Raw genomic sequence first — 17335 nt, 5'->3', positions numbered from 1 at the left:
AGCTATCTGTTACCCCGAGATACCGGAAGGATGTACACGCAGTAACCGGAAGTGCGGCCGTGTGCTCCAAACTGTGTTACAAATAACAGGGGAGTCCGTGACAACTTCGGCCAGCGAGGAAAACAGCGACTATTCCGACTCCCCACTACAACTATAAACCGGACCAGTAAAGACTGGGAAAACGGGACATTGGCGCTACGAATACACCAGAGAGGGTGAGTGCCATATACAGAGTGAAGATTACCACCACCTTTGGGTTACGTATGTAACCATCCTACCTATCAGTAATATACTGCACAGCTGGGATCCTACCCACATCCATTTTGGGCCACAAACAGCTAGTGTAAAATAACAGTGTGGCATTTCAAACTGGGAGACTATACTTGGTTACAACTGTGGATCCTAATACAGCCAAGGTGACAGGAGGAATAGATCTCTGGACTAGACTGAATGCACTGATTAAGTGCAATATATATTTAGCTTATTGTGTTTTTTGGCCAATTTGCAGCGAGCTTTGTCTCAATTATATGTTGCCTCTCCGCAGGCTATACCTATGTTGTATGTTTTAAATTGTTGGATATAGTCCTCCGTATCCCCACTATTAGATGTGATTTATTAAGTGTATATTTTAATACCAGATTTTATGTAAAGGCATATCTCGCCTTTTTTATTATCTATATACATATTAAATATATTGTACTACGTCAAGTGGATTACTTTCTTTCTATTTCTCCTTATTACTTTTCCCTATTACCTATTTTCCCAATTGTTATTTCCCTCTACCTTCCTTATCTCCCTATAAGTATGAGCCAGAAATACATAAATTTTTTATAAATAATACGTGTTCATGTGTTTACAGACGTGTGCATGAATCTTGACAGAATCCCAAATTTCAACAATCACAAAAAAAAATAAAAATGTAAGATCCGTAAACCTGTTCTTCTAAAGAATATCACATTTTGTAAATATGAAAATATATCAAAATCGGCCACGTTATGTGATTGGAATGTCTCCCTAGAAAAGCAGTCTGCTCAGACTTATGCGGGATTGTGGATACGGCCCGATTCAGAAATGTACACTAATGTAATCGGAACTGCATTTGTTCACGGATCACAGTTGCTAAAATATGTTAAGGCCTTCCAAAGCACAGCCGAGCATAGGCACGTCCACTGCTGCCTTCTCATTTCTGTCCCACGATATGCAACAGCGTAAACATCGGTACCATCGGGCAGTTACACAGCATGTAAGTCAAGTCTGACCAGCAGCAAACACTGAAGCTCTCCTGACACGAAGAGAGCTCTCATGCTGTGAAGGAGATTGCAATGGCTAATTTATGAAACGGCATTTAAACGGTAAAACACGCCTGCATTTTTCTAACCACCACCCGTCACAACCCCCAAACGCTGACAACCTGTCATTCACTTTGTGAGTGTTTCCCGTGTACGAGAGCAATCGCAATTCAATTACTGCGTGTGTGCAGTGCGGCTTTCATGCATGCGCAATAGCAAACAATTGCTCCATCTGCAAAAGTATCGGCTTTGTGAAAATCTCTGAACCAGGCCCATAGTCTATGGCGTGCCACTTCCTGTATACTGGCATACTATATTGTAGAACCACCCCTTCATTCACTTAATCTTATTTCTTGCAGCCTCATTCATGTCCTGAGAATTAGAAGACATTGGTGCTGTCTCTAGCACATGCTATTTTGTGTTACTGTTAAGGCACACATCCACTAGATAATTAAATTGAGCGATTGAACGATAAAGATATAGTTATCGTTCAATAATCGTTGAAAATAGTTTGCAGATCGCTAAAATATATGTCTAAAACGACCAGCAATGCACGCTCCCGCTGGTTGTTTAGACATCTATCATCGTACAAATATGTTGTACAACCTCGCGATAACGTCAGGTTCAACATGTTTGCAGATGATTGATGTGCCTACACTGCTCGGTCAGTGTAGGCACATCACAGAAGACTGACAAACGACTGCACAATTACAATGTAATAACCGTGCAGTTGTTTTGATGTCTTTTAGTGGATGTGTGCCTTTAGAATGCATGTTTTTGTGTCATTTGCACCTTTACGAAGGCTAGCCAAATCATCCCTTTCATTCGGGACACGTGTGAATTACACAGGTTCAGTGGCTGATTAAAACCAGATGAAATGGATATTGAAGTCAGCCACCCACAGAATCTATCCATATGTGTCCCAATTAAATGGATGATATGGCAAGCCAACCTTTAAGATGCACAGCAAGTGCCACGGAATATGTAGGCTGAAACCAAATCCCACCTTTTGAAGGATTTGTGGTCTCTGATTAAAACTGGGAATGCAAAACTAAATCTTTTATTTTGTATTTGAGCGCAGTGTAGGCTGCACTTACCTAAAAATGCCCTCCATCTACCCATTTCCTTTCATAATAAAAAGGAATGTTTGCAACAGCAAGAGAGGACACAGTGTTTGTACACGGATCGATGTGCTTCCTGTATAATACAGCGTATTCACACTCCCATAGTAGCACAACGATCAACAGATTAAAAGAGGAACAAAGTGGAAGGGGAATTTGGTCCTATAAAAAGATATGAGAAGTAACCCTACCAATCCATCAGAAAAGTCTGATACACATTGCCACAAAGAGAAAGAGGTATAATCCAGTAGCCACAGTCAGATTCCATACTAATGGAACCTGGAAGAAGATTACATACTTTCTGAAGAGTGGAGGACAATGTCTTCTCGCATTTGCACAGTTCTCCTAGAAGTGTGGCAGGGATGTGTAGCTCCACGACTGACTGTGGATAGGTTGCAGAGATGCAATTTTTTACACAAACAAAAAAACCTACAATTGAGGTTAAGTTTCAAACTGTTCCATTTTCATCAGGTTTAAGAGGTGAAGTTGAGGTTGGGGCAATTAAAAAACCATATAAACACCTTATAAAATGCAACAATTTTGTGTAATATTTGATAGAGATAATTTAAAAGAAACAATGGCTGTGCCTTAAGCTGGGCAATCATTATTCAATCATCGGGTCGATCCTCAGATTATCAGCAGGACGGGCAGATAATTGCATAGCGCATGGCAGCAACCAAATTTTCCAACATGCCTGACTGATCCGATTATGGGTCGGCCACATCTGGCAATGTATGCACTGCCGTGGCAGACTACCTGACATTTCCCATTCCTTCACAGGGAAGGCGCGGGATAATGTTTCCTCTTTGGGGGAGGAAAGCAGGTATCGTGGCCAATACACTGTGAAATATCTCAGTGTATGGCCTTGATATCTGCTTGGTTTTCACCTTTCAGATAAATTGTCTGACAGATAAAATGCCTAGCACTGGCCATGACATCTCCAATGCTCTGCAGATCGGAGGCAAGGCTCTAATAAATTCTTCCCTTCATAAAGATCTGGAAATTACGGTTTCCCTTATAAGACACACAAGGATACACGCTGTGAAGTTAATGAACAGCTCTGTGGGTTGCTGAGGTTTTTCATTGTAATATTTCCTACTAGGCTATTGACTGTTGGCCATGTTATGTAAATACACAGCAAAATACCATGTCTGAAAAAAACATATTTCCTAAATGGCTTTTAAAGTCTTCCATTTAGCCTTTTCTTAAAGAATAAAGTAAAAAGTGAAAAAGAATTAATGCTGTAAATGGTTACATACTCAGCTCTACCCGGCAATGCAGCAACAGACAATGTTGCTGGCGCTTGTTATCTAATGTCCTGATGCAGCAATTTTCAATCAGATGTGAGCCAGAGATGATAAAGGCACAACCAAGGGCTCTGCTACTGTCAAATCACATGGAAAGAAGTGATTGCATGTCAGAATGGAGGAGCCCTGTTCAGCGCATCAAAAACATGATTATGTACTCAATGCAGTTTTCACGAATTCAGTTGGGCTATACTGAAATATTAATCCTGCTCAATGCAGCAAAACTTTGCTTTTAAAAAAATATATTTACAGATATTACCTTAATTTGCCTAGAAATGGGTCTTAACTCTGCTTAGATAAATCTAGATTTAGAGATTAGATCTGTGACTTCTCCCAGGGCTACATAAATGTTTACATTTTAATTTCTGCAATAAATATGGTTAAAAAAAATCCCCCCCAAAAAAACAAGCCAAATGAAAAAAATAAAATAAACATAGAACAAAGCTACAAAGAAAAAACAATTGGACATATATGAAGGTCACTGTAAACCATAACAGCCAATGAGATGTTTGCTTTCATTTAGTAAATTAGCGCTGTGCAACTGAGCTGCGCCATGCTGCTTTTTGTGGTCATCAGCATCACAAAATATTCTGACTGGGATTTCAAGCTCTCTCAGACGACTATCCTGACATACAGAGCCGCAGGCTCAATTGCTAAACCTGTGATTACTGCAGAGGGAAACTTTAATTTAATTTTATTGGTCAGAAGCCCTGAAAAAGCAGGTGGAGAAAGCCAGCAAATCACAGACAGAACATACAAAACCAACAAAGATAGAGCACTAGTTGAAATTAAGGATCTGATTCAGACCCGTTCGCTAGCAAGCGGCCGCTCGTTGCAGACGATGTTCGCTAATGTGCGCATGCGTATAATTCGCAGTGCGCAAACTAGTACGAGTGATTGGAATGTGCTCGCTCGCTCTGCCATGACAGCCCAGTGGAATGAGTGATAGGAGAGGCCGTTTGAGGATGGTAACAGGGGCAGGGCAGTAGTAACGGGGGAGTGGAGTTTCGGACGCAGGCGTGCCAAAATGTTTCAATGTCGTTTCAGAGGCATGCATAATTAACAGGCAGCGTCATAGTACATGTCACATGGTAGATTTTTACACAGAACAGCTCGCAGTGCTTGTGGTAGGGTACAGTCAACCGCAAGCGCTGCTGTCTGATCCGATGGTTGTATATACTTCCTGGAGATGACGTACGCTAGTGGGCGGCTAACGACAGGCTGGTGGGCGTCTATAAACACAAAGTGATCGCACGCCAAGACAGAGTGGGCGTGCTTATGTCTTGCTCTGCGAGCGGATGCCTTGACGTCACTTAGCTGATTTCCATACGCTGGGAGCGAGAGTCCGCAACTAGCGAACGGGTCTGAATCAGGTCCTAATACTGCTATGCTGTATTCAGGAAGAACATGTTGGACACAGTACAGTGCTGAGCATGAAGCTGTAAGACTAGGCACAGGGCTGCCTTTCAGACCTTTATTTAGCTACAGTTAGTAAAAGTTTCATAGGGGTGGAGAAACCCTTCTCCTCTTCCCATTTATAAGGTCATAGTGCAAATTCAATATGCTTTTTAGATGGAGACTTTGTGTCTGCCACACTCTAGCTCTGCCGCCTCCCCTGTAACAAAGCTGGCATGAGTATGTTACAAATGGTGAAGATTGTGACTCGGTTTGACCCCCAAGGTCCATGGAAGCCACTTAAATCAGCCTTACTGAACCTACAATTCCCATTGCACACCAAGCTCACCATCTTAAATGGCCGTTATGTATTCTTATCTAATGCAATTCCTGTTGTTAAATATTAAAACTTGACTTATGTGTATGTTCTGATGCATATATATGGTACCCTCTTCACTATTGTTTTTTCTGTACCCATTCCCTGCTTTTTTATGTTTTTGTTTGTAATTGAAGACAATAAATAAATAAAAGGTTACACAAGGGTATGCCAAAATGAATACAACCCTAAAGAGTTCTTGTATATGTGCAGATAATACTTTGGTGCGTGGAGGTTTTGAAAAGCTGTTTTATGGCTGACGTTTTTGTGAATACTAAAGCAGCCAGAACACAAGAAGTATAAAGAAATTCAAACAAAGCACAAAGTTCAGTAATGACTTGGCCAAAAGACTATGTTAAGAAAATGATGAAAGTCAATTAAAAGCCTGGCCAAGAAATAACTGAATGACTGCACAAACCGCTACGCTTTCCTGGTACATGAGTCACAGCCAAATACTCGATTTATTTTTCTTTCAAACTCCAGAAAACACAGTAAAAAAATAAATAAAAACTAGCTGATAATCTCTCAACCAATATTATGCACTTATAAATAATACACAGGGCCAAGATAGTGTTATAAAGTCGAGCAGTGAGTATAAAAATGTAAATGCTACAATTAAATATACTGTCCATGTGATGCAGGAAAAAATTCTGCAAGTTCGTTACACCAGAGTTTATTTGACGAAGTGAATATTTAAAGATTGTGATTTTCTCATGGCTGTGTATTCTAACATAAAGGCATCTACCTTCTGTAAATGTTACGATATGAGAAGTCACCAAGGAGCTCTGTAACTGACCATATAAATGTATAAAAAAAACAAAAAACGAAGATGGTTTCGGATGTCGGCTATAATTTAGAATAAAAAGGTGCATTAATGTTTAGATTACAGGTTTTTCTAATGAACCATAAACTTATAACATCGGATCTCACAGATTATAAGCGATGATATCAGATTTCACTGAATACATAGATAGTCACAGGAGCTTGTACATTATATTAGCAAATGTATTACACAGTTCTTATCACACACACACACACACACACACCATTCTTAGGAAAAATCGTTACAAAACTTCCTATCGCTCTTACTTTCTGGTATTTTGTTTAGGACATAACAGTAGTAAAATGTAAGAAGGAACTTGCCCGTGGGATGTGTTAATCTAATGAGATCTTTCAGAGCGACTGTTTGAATCTTAAATGAGCATTGTATAATGTTCCAACTTAAAAGTAACTCACGTTTTTTCCTTGCAAGGAAACACCCAACATCATTATACAACTGTTCCCTTACTTTTCTCACTATTTATCTGTCCTAATGATTGAATGGAAACATTGTGTCCCTGTACACACTGCACAGATTACCTATTACCTGTATAGTAGCCTGCTAATTGAATGAAAATTTAATAACGTGCAGATCTGTGATAACATACAGGAAAAGGAATTACATCAGCAGCCATTTACCAGTGTAGTCTCATGTATTGTTAAGCTTGGGTCAACTTGCTGCTGTACAGTACACTTGTCCTACCGAATGGATCTCTTCAATAGAAAAGCTATCACTATGGTGACAACCCTGCAAGCAATAAACCGGAGGAAGTGAATCCTGATTCATAGCAATTGGACCATCACCAAAAAAGGTAAAAGATTCTAATAACTATTGGGTTGGACACTCTAAAGGTGGTGTGTACCATTGGACAATATCAATGTCAGGAGGCAAATGCTCAACAGCCGTTTCAACTGATCTCCAACAGTCTTACTCAGGGTCCTATGCACACTGATGAGCCAAAAGTAATGGGATAGCAGTATGAAAAGGTATTGGTATGTGGCATCACCGTACAAGGACGTGTTGGAAGTATCCAGACCTGCATCAGTTGTAATATGACATCTTGTGAATCAGTTTGAACAACAGCTAGGATGCTCATGGCAAGGTGACGTGAATTATCGAAGTTCAAACGGGACATCATAGTGGGTGCCTGACTGATGGGACATTCCATTTCCGAAGTTATGCAGACATTCAATTCCTCGATCTACAGTGTCACATGCGTACTGGGTATACCTCATGGAAGGCATTACCACCCACCATGGACAGAGCAGTAGCCGACCACATGCCCTTAATGATCGTGACCAGTGGCGCCTGCCCAGAATTGTCGGTGGTAACAGACAAGTGACACTGGCTCAAATCACATCCACACTTAAGGCAGGAGGTACAAGACACATACCCAGCAGGTCAGTGCAGCGTTCTTTAGCTTCCAAGTGTGCTTGACAGCTGAAGACCCGCCAAAGTGCCCCTGTTAACACTATGACACCGGACACAGCATCTCACCTGGGCTTGAGACGTCACTAATTGGACCCTGGAAGTCTGGCAGCATGTGGCGTGGTCCGATGAGTCACGTTCCAGTTGTTTCGGACTGATAATAGGGTTCGGGTGTGGCGCAGACCCCATGAGGGCATGGACCCCAGTTGTCAACAAGGCACCATGCAGGCTGGTGGTGGTTCCATAATGGTGTGGGGGTGTGTTCACATGGCATGGGCTGAGTTCACCTGAACACGTCATTGACCGGTAACTGCTACATCGCTCCAGAGGTCTTCCATTCACTTGTGGAATCGATGCCTCGAGTTGCTGCACTTTGCCACATACATATATCAGCCATAACACCAGCCTAATATTGTGTAGGTTCACCTTGTGCTGCCAGAACAGCTCTGACCCACCGGGACATATACACCACAAGACCTCTGAAGGTGTCCTGTGGTGTATGGCACCAAGAGGTTAGCTGCAGATCCTTTAAGCCCTGTAAATTGTGAGGAGGGGCCTCCATGGCTCTGACTTGTTTTTCCTGCACATCCCACAGATGATGCTCAATCAGACTGAGACCTGGAGACTTTGGAGGCCATGTCAACACCTTGAACTCTTTGTCATGTTCCTCAAACCATTCCTGAACATTTTTTTTGCAGTGTGGCAGGGCACATTATCCTGCTGGAAGAGGCCACTGTTATCAGGTAATACCATTACCATGAAAGGGTGTACTTGGTCTGCAACAATGTTTAGGTAGGTGGTACATGTCAAAGTAACATCCACATGAATGGCAGGACCCAAGGTTTCCCAGGAGAACATTGCCCAGAGCATCACACTGCCTTTGCTGGCTTTCTTCTTCCCATAATGCATCCTGGTGCCATCTCTTCCCCAGGTAAATGACACACACCGCCATACACTTGACGTAAAAGAAATCATGATTGATCAGACCAAGCCACCTTCTTCCAATGCACCACCTGTTCTGACACCTGTCTATTATAGAAAACTAATTTTTTCAGCATCAATAAGCCCTTTTGCGCCCATGACCCTGTCGCCAGTTCACCGGCTGTCCTTTCTTGGACCACTCTTGGTAGGTACTAACCACTGCATACGTGGCACACCCCACAAGACCTGCTGTTTTGGAGACGCTCTGACTTAGTCGTCTAGCCATCAAAATTTGACCCTCGTCAAAGTTGCTCAGATCCTTATGCTTGCCAATTTTTTCTGCCTCCAACACTTCAACTTCAAGATCTGACTGTTTACTTGCTGCCTCGTATTTCCCACCCCGACAGGTGCAGCTATAAGGAGATAATCAATTCACTTCACCTGTCAATGGTTTTAATTGTATGTATGTATATATAGCAATAGAAATTACTTCAAATTGACATTAAGCAGGCCGTCACTCCCAGCAAGCCACAGCCGCCGGCATACACGCGGCCTTACCTCCAGCTCCTGCTCCATTCCACTCGGAGGTTCCCTCCTGCGGTGGTGAGATCCCCGCTGACAGCTGCTTGAGGTAGGTGTCTCCTCGTGGAGCCTCCTGCGCTCTGACCATTACCTGGCGGACACCTGGTGCCCAGGCAGCCACGTCTGAATAACGGAGGCTGCTTCTCATAATTTTCCCTACTGCCCTCCTCTATGTGACTGTGTATGTGACTGTCCTGATTAGAGACCTGCGATCCCCCCCCAGGTACCTCACTCCCTGTATCGGGCCCTGGATCCTCTCATTGTCGGTGCTGACATTTTGGTCCCCTCTGCTGTGCTGGGCTCCGGTGTGCCTGCCAGGGTCTGTTTCCTGGGCTTGTTCACTGCAGGTTGGCCCGCGTCTGCTGCTCTCAGTGCAGCTCAGCCCTAAGGCACTGTCAGAGGCTTCTCTCTGCCCTGCGTGCAGTTGTCGGGCTCTTAACCCTGACTATCTGAGTGCAATGACACACTAAGTGCCCATGCCCCCACCCCCTGGGTGCTCTGATCCCCTATATATATATATCTATATATATATCTATATATAAATATATATTTATATATATATTTTTTTTTTTCTTTTTTTTTTTTCTTCATCTTGTTCTCTCTAGCCTATTTGCTCCCTGACGTATTTACTGGCACTGGGTCTTTTTTCTCCGGCAACCCTGACACTAGTGGTCCACACATGCAGAAATCTACTACCAAGACTCCTAAGCAAGGGGGAAGTGATATTTCGCAGCACTTCACGAGAGGCACTAAATCTTCTCAACAAAGGGGTCCCCCTCCCCCCCCCCCCCTTCCATTGCCATGGATAAGGATGGTTCTCACTCACCCGCTCCATCTACTAAAGAAGACATTCTAGCTCTTCGTTCCCTCATCACGGAGTTTAAGGACTCTCTTGAAACCAAACTCGACAAAGCAGTTGCCTCTATCAAAGCTGAAGTTTCAACTCTAGCTGCAAGAACCACTAAACTTGAATCTCGCCAAGACGGCTTCCAAAGAGCCTTAAATGAGACCAACAGAGACCTGGATCATATTGTTACTGAACTTTCTGACCTTCGTTCTAAAAATGAGGATCTGGAAAATCGGGAACGTAGGAATAATATTCGCATTCGTAACATCCCGGAATCAGTTTCTCCTGATGCTCTGGATTCATATCTTTATAGACTTTTCTCTTTCCTACTCCCCGACCTTGGCTCACGCTCACGCTCACTACCATTAGAAAGGGCTCACCGTGCTCTTCGGCCAAAACCCAGGGATAGCGACCCTCCTCGTGACGTCATTATGAGGTTCCTTAGTTATAAGGACAAAGAACTCGTTCTTAATCCTACAAAGGGCAAACCACACATCCTATTCGAATCAGCCAAGCTCCAATTCTACCAAGATCTTTCACCCCTGACGATTGCCAAGAGGAGAGACTTTCGAGACTTAACCAAGGCTCTTCGTGATAGAAGAATCAGATATCGCTGGGGGTTCCCCTTTAAGCTTATTGTAGACCTGAACGGCAAGACTGTTATTATTCGAGATCTTCGTGAATGTAAGGACTTGCTTCACTACCTAGAAGAATCGGGCCCCTCCCCGGAAGGGAACCCCGACGTTTCTTGAGTGCCTTACCCACCGATTGTACCTTGTTCTTGCTCTACTATTCTCCACACTTAAGTATTGATTTTTTATTAACTTCTAACCATGATCTGATTACTGGTTTCCGCTCTGTATTCACCCCACCCCCTGTCTCTCCCCTTTCTTGCTCATTTCTCTTCTAGGTAATATAGTTGAGATGTAGATTGTTTATTTACTTCTTAGATATGGTCACTATTTGTCATTAATATCTGGACAATTTTGTATTATGTTCTGTATCTATTTTTCATACACATATATCTAGCTGCTCCCTTCGTTAAGGTACCAGCTCATTCTGATCTGTTATGATATTTACTGTTTATTTTTATTTAAATTTTTTTTTTTTTTTTTTACGAAGTTTAGTGTTGAGATATCGTAGTGATTTTCTGTCTTTTTTTCTCTTTGTAATGATAGTAACTCTTATGGTTATCATTTGTTGCTATTACTGGGACAGTTCTATATTATGTTAGGTATCCACTTTCTATACATATAATATTCTTAGCCGTTTTCTCAGTTTTGGTACTAGTGAATATCGATCTGCTATGCTACCTTACTGTCTATTTCTATGTCTTGTTTTTTGTTTTTTTTCATGATGTTTAGAATATTGAGATTTTGTAGTGACTCTGCCTCTTTCTCCTTACTACAATTGTAATCTATTACTTCACCCTATATATGTCTCTTCCCTTTTTTTCTTCTTTTTCCTCTCCTTTTTCTTCTGCATGTCTCTCTAAGAAATGCTCCTTCTGTGATTATAACTACCATCCCGTCCCTCCTTCCCCTCCCTGCTCCCTTCTGCACCCAGGGGATGCTCCTGCTCTCATACAAATCCTTTTCTGTTCTGTTCTTCTCCTCTCTTTTAGGAGAGTTATATCTTTAACTGTGACGCTGTTAACATTATTATATTTTATTCCTGTTGTGTTTTTACTTCCTTAGAGGTTTATCTGGCTTTTTTTTTTTTTAGCCTGCACCTCTCTGGATTTCTAAATCCTACCTATCGAGTACATTCACCTCCTTCTTTGTAGGTAGGGTTTTTGTACTCAACCCCTGCTGTTGTTGCTGGTTTCCCCCTTTTTTTTCCCTTTTTCTCTTTCTCTCTTTCTCCTATCCTCCCTTGCGAGCTGGGACCCTTTTCTCCATTCTACTGCTACTTCCCAGCCTACCCTGAACTAGCTAACCTGACATGCCTCTCACTATAGCTTCAATGAATGTTCGCGGCCTTAATACTCCCCAGAAGCGATCCCATCTATTTCGTACTATTCGGTCAATAAAAGCCGACATTGTCCTTTTACAGGAAACCCACTTTCGGTCTCCAAGCCACCCTTCTCTTAGCTCTAGAAACTTCTCCACCGTGTTTTATTCCTCCAGTACGTCTAAACACAATGGTGTGGCCATTCTCATTAAAAATAATTTGCCTTTTTCTCAAGACTCTGTTTACACTGATGCAGATGGTCGATATATTATTCTCACTGGCAAGCTTGGACACACAGAGGTGACTATCGCCGCGGTATATGCCCCTAATGTAGGCCAATGTCGTTTCTTTAATTCATTTTTTAAAATATTGCATAAACGCCGTACTGGCCACTTGATTCTTGGTGGTGACTTTAACTCTGTTTTGGATCCGACCCTGGATAAGTCTTTCTCTAGGACCCGCCCCTCTACTTGTCCCATATCTAAAATTCTCAATAAACATATGAAAACGGCTGGTCTTTTTGACACGTGGCGTTCCCTCAATCCCTCTTTTAAGGACTACACTTTCTATTCCAATCCCCATCGTACTTACTCCAGAATTGATTTTATTTTATGTAGTCTCCCTATCTCCAAACACCTTATAGATGCGAGTATCATTCCTAATTCCTGGTGTGATCACTCTATCGTTACTTCCTCCCTCGATCTCTTAGACACCCTGGTCACCAGGCCCACCTGGCGGTTAAATGAGACCCTTCTTAAAATCCCTCATTTCCAAACTAAAATTACAGATGTTTTAAAGGATTACTTTGCTCTTAATGTCTCCGGCTCCGGATGTTCTCCCATGGAGTGGGAGGCTCACAAATCTGTCCTTCGTGGGCACATCATCAGCTTTGCTTCTCATAGAAATAAAGAACACAAGCGCCTTCTTCGATCTCTCACAGATCAGGTTCACTGTTTGGAGTCTCTCCTTAAGCGCACGCCCACTGATGCTCTCTACAAACAACTCACCTCTGCAAAATCTGCCCTTAACTCGATTCTCTCTGAAAAAATTGAAAAATCTCTTAGATGGTTGAATCAGCGGTTCTACGAAAAGAGCAATAAGGCGGACACTCTTCTTGCCAATCGTCTAAAGGCTCGCAAGGTGGCTAAGGCGATTCCTGCGCTCAAGGATCATACTGGATCTCTACAATATAGTCCCTCTAAAATCAACTCTATCTTTAAAGATTATTATTCTCATCTTTATAACCTTACGGACCACGATCCGTCTCCACCCCCCCTTCCTATTTCCATTAATGACTACTTGACCTCTTGTGATCTACCCCACATTGATGCTTCCACCTCTGAATCACTTAACCTCCCTATAACTGAGGAAGAGGTTTCCTGTGCGCTTAAACCTCAGAAACCTTCGAAGGCACCTGGTCCGGACGGTCTCCCCTTTTCTTACTATAAAACATTCCAGAGCTCTCTAATCCCCCATCTCACAAACTCTTTTAATCAAATTTTTGAAGGTAACTTTTTTCCCACTGATACCACCAGGGCTAAAATAACAGTTATCCCGAAACCGGGTAAGGACCCTCATTTGGTAACTAACTATCGACCAATTTCCCTTTTAAATACGGACCTCAAACTTTTTTCCAAAATTCTGGCAAATACACTAAACCCCATCCTCTCTTCTCTTATCCACCCGGACCAGGTGGGCTTTGTCCCCTCCCGCCAAGCCCTTGATAACACTAGGCGTACGGTAGACCTTATACACCACGTAAACTCCACTAATCTTCCCTCTCTCCTTCTTGCTCTGGATGCCGAAAAGGCCTTTGATAGGGTCTCTTGGCCCTTTATGATTAATACTCTCCTTGGCTTCGGTTTTCAGGGTAGAGTCCTCCAGGCCATTAGGGCCCTTTATCACAATCCATCCACTTCGGTTCTTGCAGGAGGTCTTCTTTCTGACTCCTTCCCTATCTCAAATGGCACTAGACAGGGGTGTCCACTCTCCCCGCTGATCTTCACTCTAATTATTGAACCCCTGGCCTGTAAGATCCGAGGGAATCCAGATATTTCCGGTATTCATGTAGGGGACTCCTCTTATAAAATTTCTCTATTTGCCGACGATGTCCTGCTCACTCTTACCAATCCCTTGATTTCCCTCCCAAATCTGTTCCAAGAAATCTCCCTTTATGGACAATTTTCCGGTTATAAAATCAACAACGAAAAATCGGAAGCTTTGCCCCTACATATCCCGAGTCGTCTCTAGATCTCCTCCGTCTCAATTTCAATTTTAACTGGCGCTCGGAATCCATAAAATATCTAGGTGTCAATCTGACAAAATCTTATCATGGTCTCTACAAGGCAAACTATCTTCCTCTGTTTAAGGCCATAGAACAAGACCTCTTTCATTGGCGCTCCTTATTTATCTCTTGGATAGGCCGTATAGCCATGATTAAAATGAATGTCCTTCAGAAACTCCTCTACCTTTTCCAAACCCTTCCTGTGGCAGTCCCTTCCCGTGTTCTCTCTTCTTTACAGGCAAGTTATGGTAAATTTATTTGGAATCACAGAAGACCTCGTATACGTAGAGCAGTCCTTTTCAAGACCACTTCAGCTGGCGGCCTAGGTCTCCCCTCGTTACTCAAATACTACCAAGCCTCTAGACTTAGTAAACTAGTCGCCTGGCACTCTCCTAAGGGAACCAAACGATGGGTTGACCTTGAATCTGCACTCACCAAAACCCCATCAGTCTCAAACCTTCCATGGCTCCCCAGAAAACTTAGACCTCTCTCTATCTCGTTGGTCCCATCAGTTACTCTTACTTTATCTGTATGGGACTCTCTCGATACTAAGTTCTCTCTGTCTACTCACCCCTCGCCTCAGACACCTCTTTGGTTTCATCCTTCTTTTCTCCCTGGCCATTCGCCCCTCATGATCTCTACATGGTCGGCAGCGGGCATCACCCGCTTTCACCACATCCTGGGAAATTTTGCCCCCCAATCTTTTACAGAGATGCGGGAGATACATTCTTTACCGCAGTCCTGTTTCTACCAATATCATCAGATCCGTCATTTTGTCTACTCGTCCCTATCTTCGCTGGCATCATTACGAAACCCCACGGCTATGGAACGCCTTTGTATTTATAGATCCACGGAAAAGGGCTTAATCTCTCAGATCTATCATTCTATATTAGATCAGGATTCCCCACCCCTAGAGACCCATGAGCGTTGTTGGGAGATGGACTTTGGTACCTCTTTGGGAGAAGACACTTGGGAGGCTATGCGCCTCAATATATCGAAATGCTCCATTAGTGTCTCCATTAAGGAAAACTCTTATAAAGGTATACACTCGCTGGTACCTTGTCCCGGAGCGTCTTCCCCAAATATACCCTAACTCTTCCAACCTTTGCTGGAGACAATGTGGACAGGTCAGGTCGGCTCCTTCTACCATATTTGGTGGTCCTGTCCATACATTGCCCCTTACTGGTCCATGGTCCAATCTACTATATCATCAATGATTCCTCATGCTCTCCCTCTTTCTGCTGCTTCGCTGCTCCTGTGTGCCCCGGTTTACCAACCATCAAATTATGAGAATAAGTTGGTCCTACACATCTCCTGTGCCGCCAAATATCAGATTGCTATTTCTTGGAAACAATCACTCCCTCCCACTCGTCAACAGTTTCTCAACCGCGTCTGGTTTGTGGCCAAAATGGAATATATCACGAGTCTCCAACACAACACGGTGGACAGGTTTAACGAAATCTGGTCCCCCTGGTACGGTTTTCATGGTGTGACCCCTCCTGGTTCCTCATAATTATCTGCCTTCTGCTCTCTTTTTCTCTTTCTTTCTTCTCCCCTCTATTCCTCAGTACCTCTTCTTCCAACTTTTTATTCTATCCCCCAGCTCGCTCTTTCCCTCTCTGCTCCTTGACTTTTTTCCTTTCTTTTTTCTCTTCCCTAACTTTCCTCTCTACATAATTTCTAAACCTTTAATTTGTACTTTTTTATTCACTTAATATAGTTTCTTCTTTTTTTTTTTTCTTCTTTCTTTTTCGCTTTTCTTCTTATTATTTTGTTAAGGTTTTGCAGAAAAAAGGGAAAATGGGGAAAAAAGAAAAGATAAGTTCCATTTCAATGTCAGCATATTGTTATACCTGTTTATCTATTTGTTTGATGACTATTTACTGTCTATTTCATTCCTTAAGCCTCCTTGGGGATTGAAATTTGCTTTTTGTTTTGCTGTTTCTCTGATATTGATACCCCAATAAAATTATATGATTATTAAAAAAAAGAAATTACTTCAAATCTAGTGTACATGACACATGCCGTATGCTCTCACCGCAGCGTTGGAACAGACTGGCACCCTGAGAAGAGGACCGGAAACAGTGGGTAAGTATAATGGAGCAGGGACAGATGAGCGGATGCCAGTTCCATTTACTTAATATTAAACTGCTTGATAATCAAATATATAGTATATGGTATGCCTGATAATACTTTGTAGTGGGCAAGAGTGTTTAACACCCCCTGCCCAAATGAAACTAGCACATCTTGGTTTACATACTGCTGGAGTCGCTGTGCATACCGCCAATAAGCCAGTGCTTAACCAAAAATGTCCCAAACCTCACAGACGTTTTCACAGAATAAGATCTAACCAATAACTACAAACATTTAATATCATCTACAGATTTAAGCAGGGCCGGCTCTAGGGGTGTTCGACCTGAGCGGTCGCACAGGGGCGCCACCCATAGAGGGCGCACCCCTCCCCAACATCCCGATTTCAGCAGGACATTACTGTCCCGCTGTTCCACCCGTGGCCCGAAGTGGCCCACGGGTGGTTAAATCGGGAGGTTGTGGACCCCCACTGCCGCAGCTGTGCGGCGGTGCCAGACCCCGGAGACTCTGAATGGATGCGCGCGGCATACATGCAGGGACGGGAGAGGGCTGGGCGAAGCCCAGCTAATGAGGCTCCCCCCAGCCTGACGTTATTTGGAGGCGGACACGCCTCCTAATAACGTCACATAGGGGGCGTTGCCTATGGTAATTAGGCCATGCCCCCATTAAGCCACGCGCGAAGATAGGGCGCGCTGGAGGGGGCCAGCACAGGGTGCTCCAACCCCTGAAACCGGCCCTGGATTTAAGGACAAATTTGATAGGTTGCATAATGGGCAATGATAGAAACACAGCAGTCCTAGTATCATGTGCATTCTAATGAAAGTAATGTTTGCCAATAATGTATGAATACAAATGACTGTTCTAGTGTAATGCCACTTGACAGACAATTACAAACTCTCAGCGCATAAAATTATTAAATCA

At 43.0% G+C, this 17335-nt stretch overlaps 1 protein-coding gene across 3 annotated transcripts in view; it reads right to left on the bottom strand.

The window, feature by feature from the left end:
• The window catches only part of SRGAP1 (SLIT-ROBO Rho GTPase activating protein 1), a 213948-nt gene that overhangs the window by 127091 nt on the left and 69522 nt on the right, over window positions 1-17335 (bottom strand). The gene's annotated exons all lie outside the window — the stretch shown is intronic.

This window comes from Taudactylus pleione, unplaced genomic scaffold, assembly GCF_031769625.1.
Source record: "Taudactylus pleione unplaced genomic scaffold, aTauple2 ptg000040l, whole genome shotgun sequence".
NCBI lineage: Eukaryota > Metazoa > Chordata > Amphibia > Anura > Myobatrachidae > Taudactylus > Taudactylus pleione.
The sequence above is the reverse complement of the archived record's forward strand: the minus strand, read 5'-3'. Positions and strand labels throughout refer to the sequence as shown.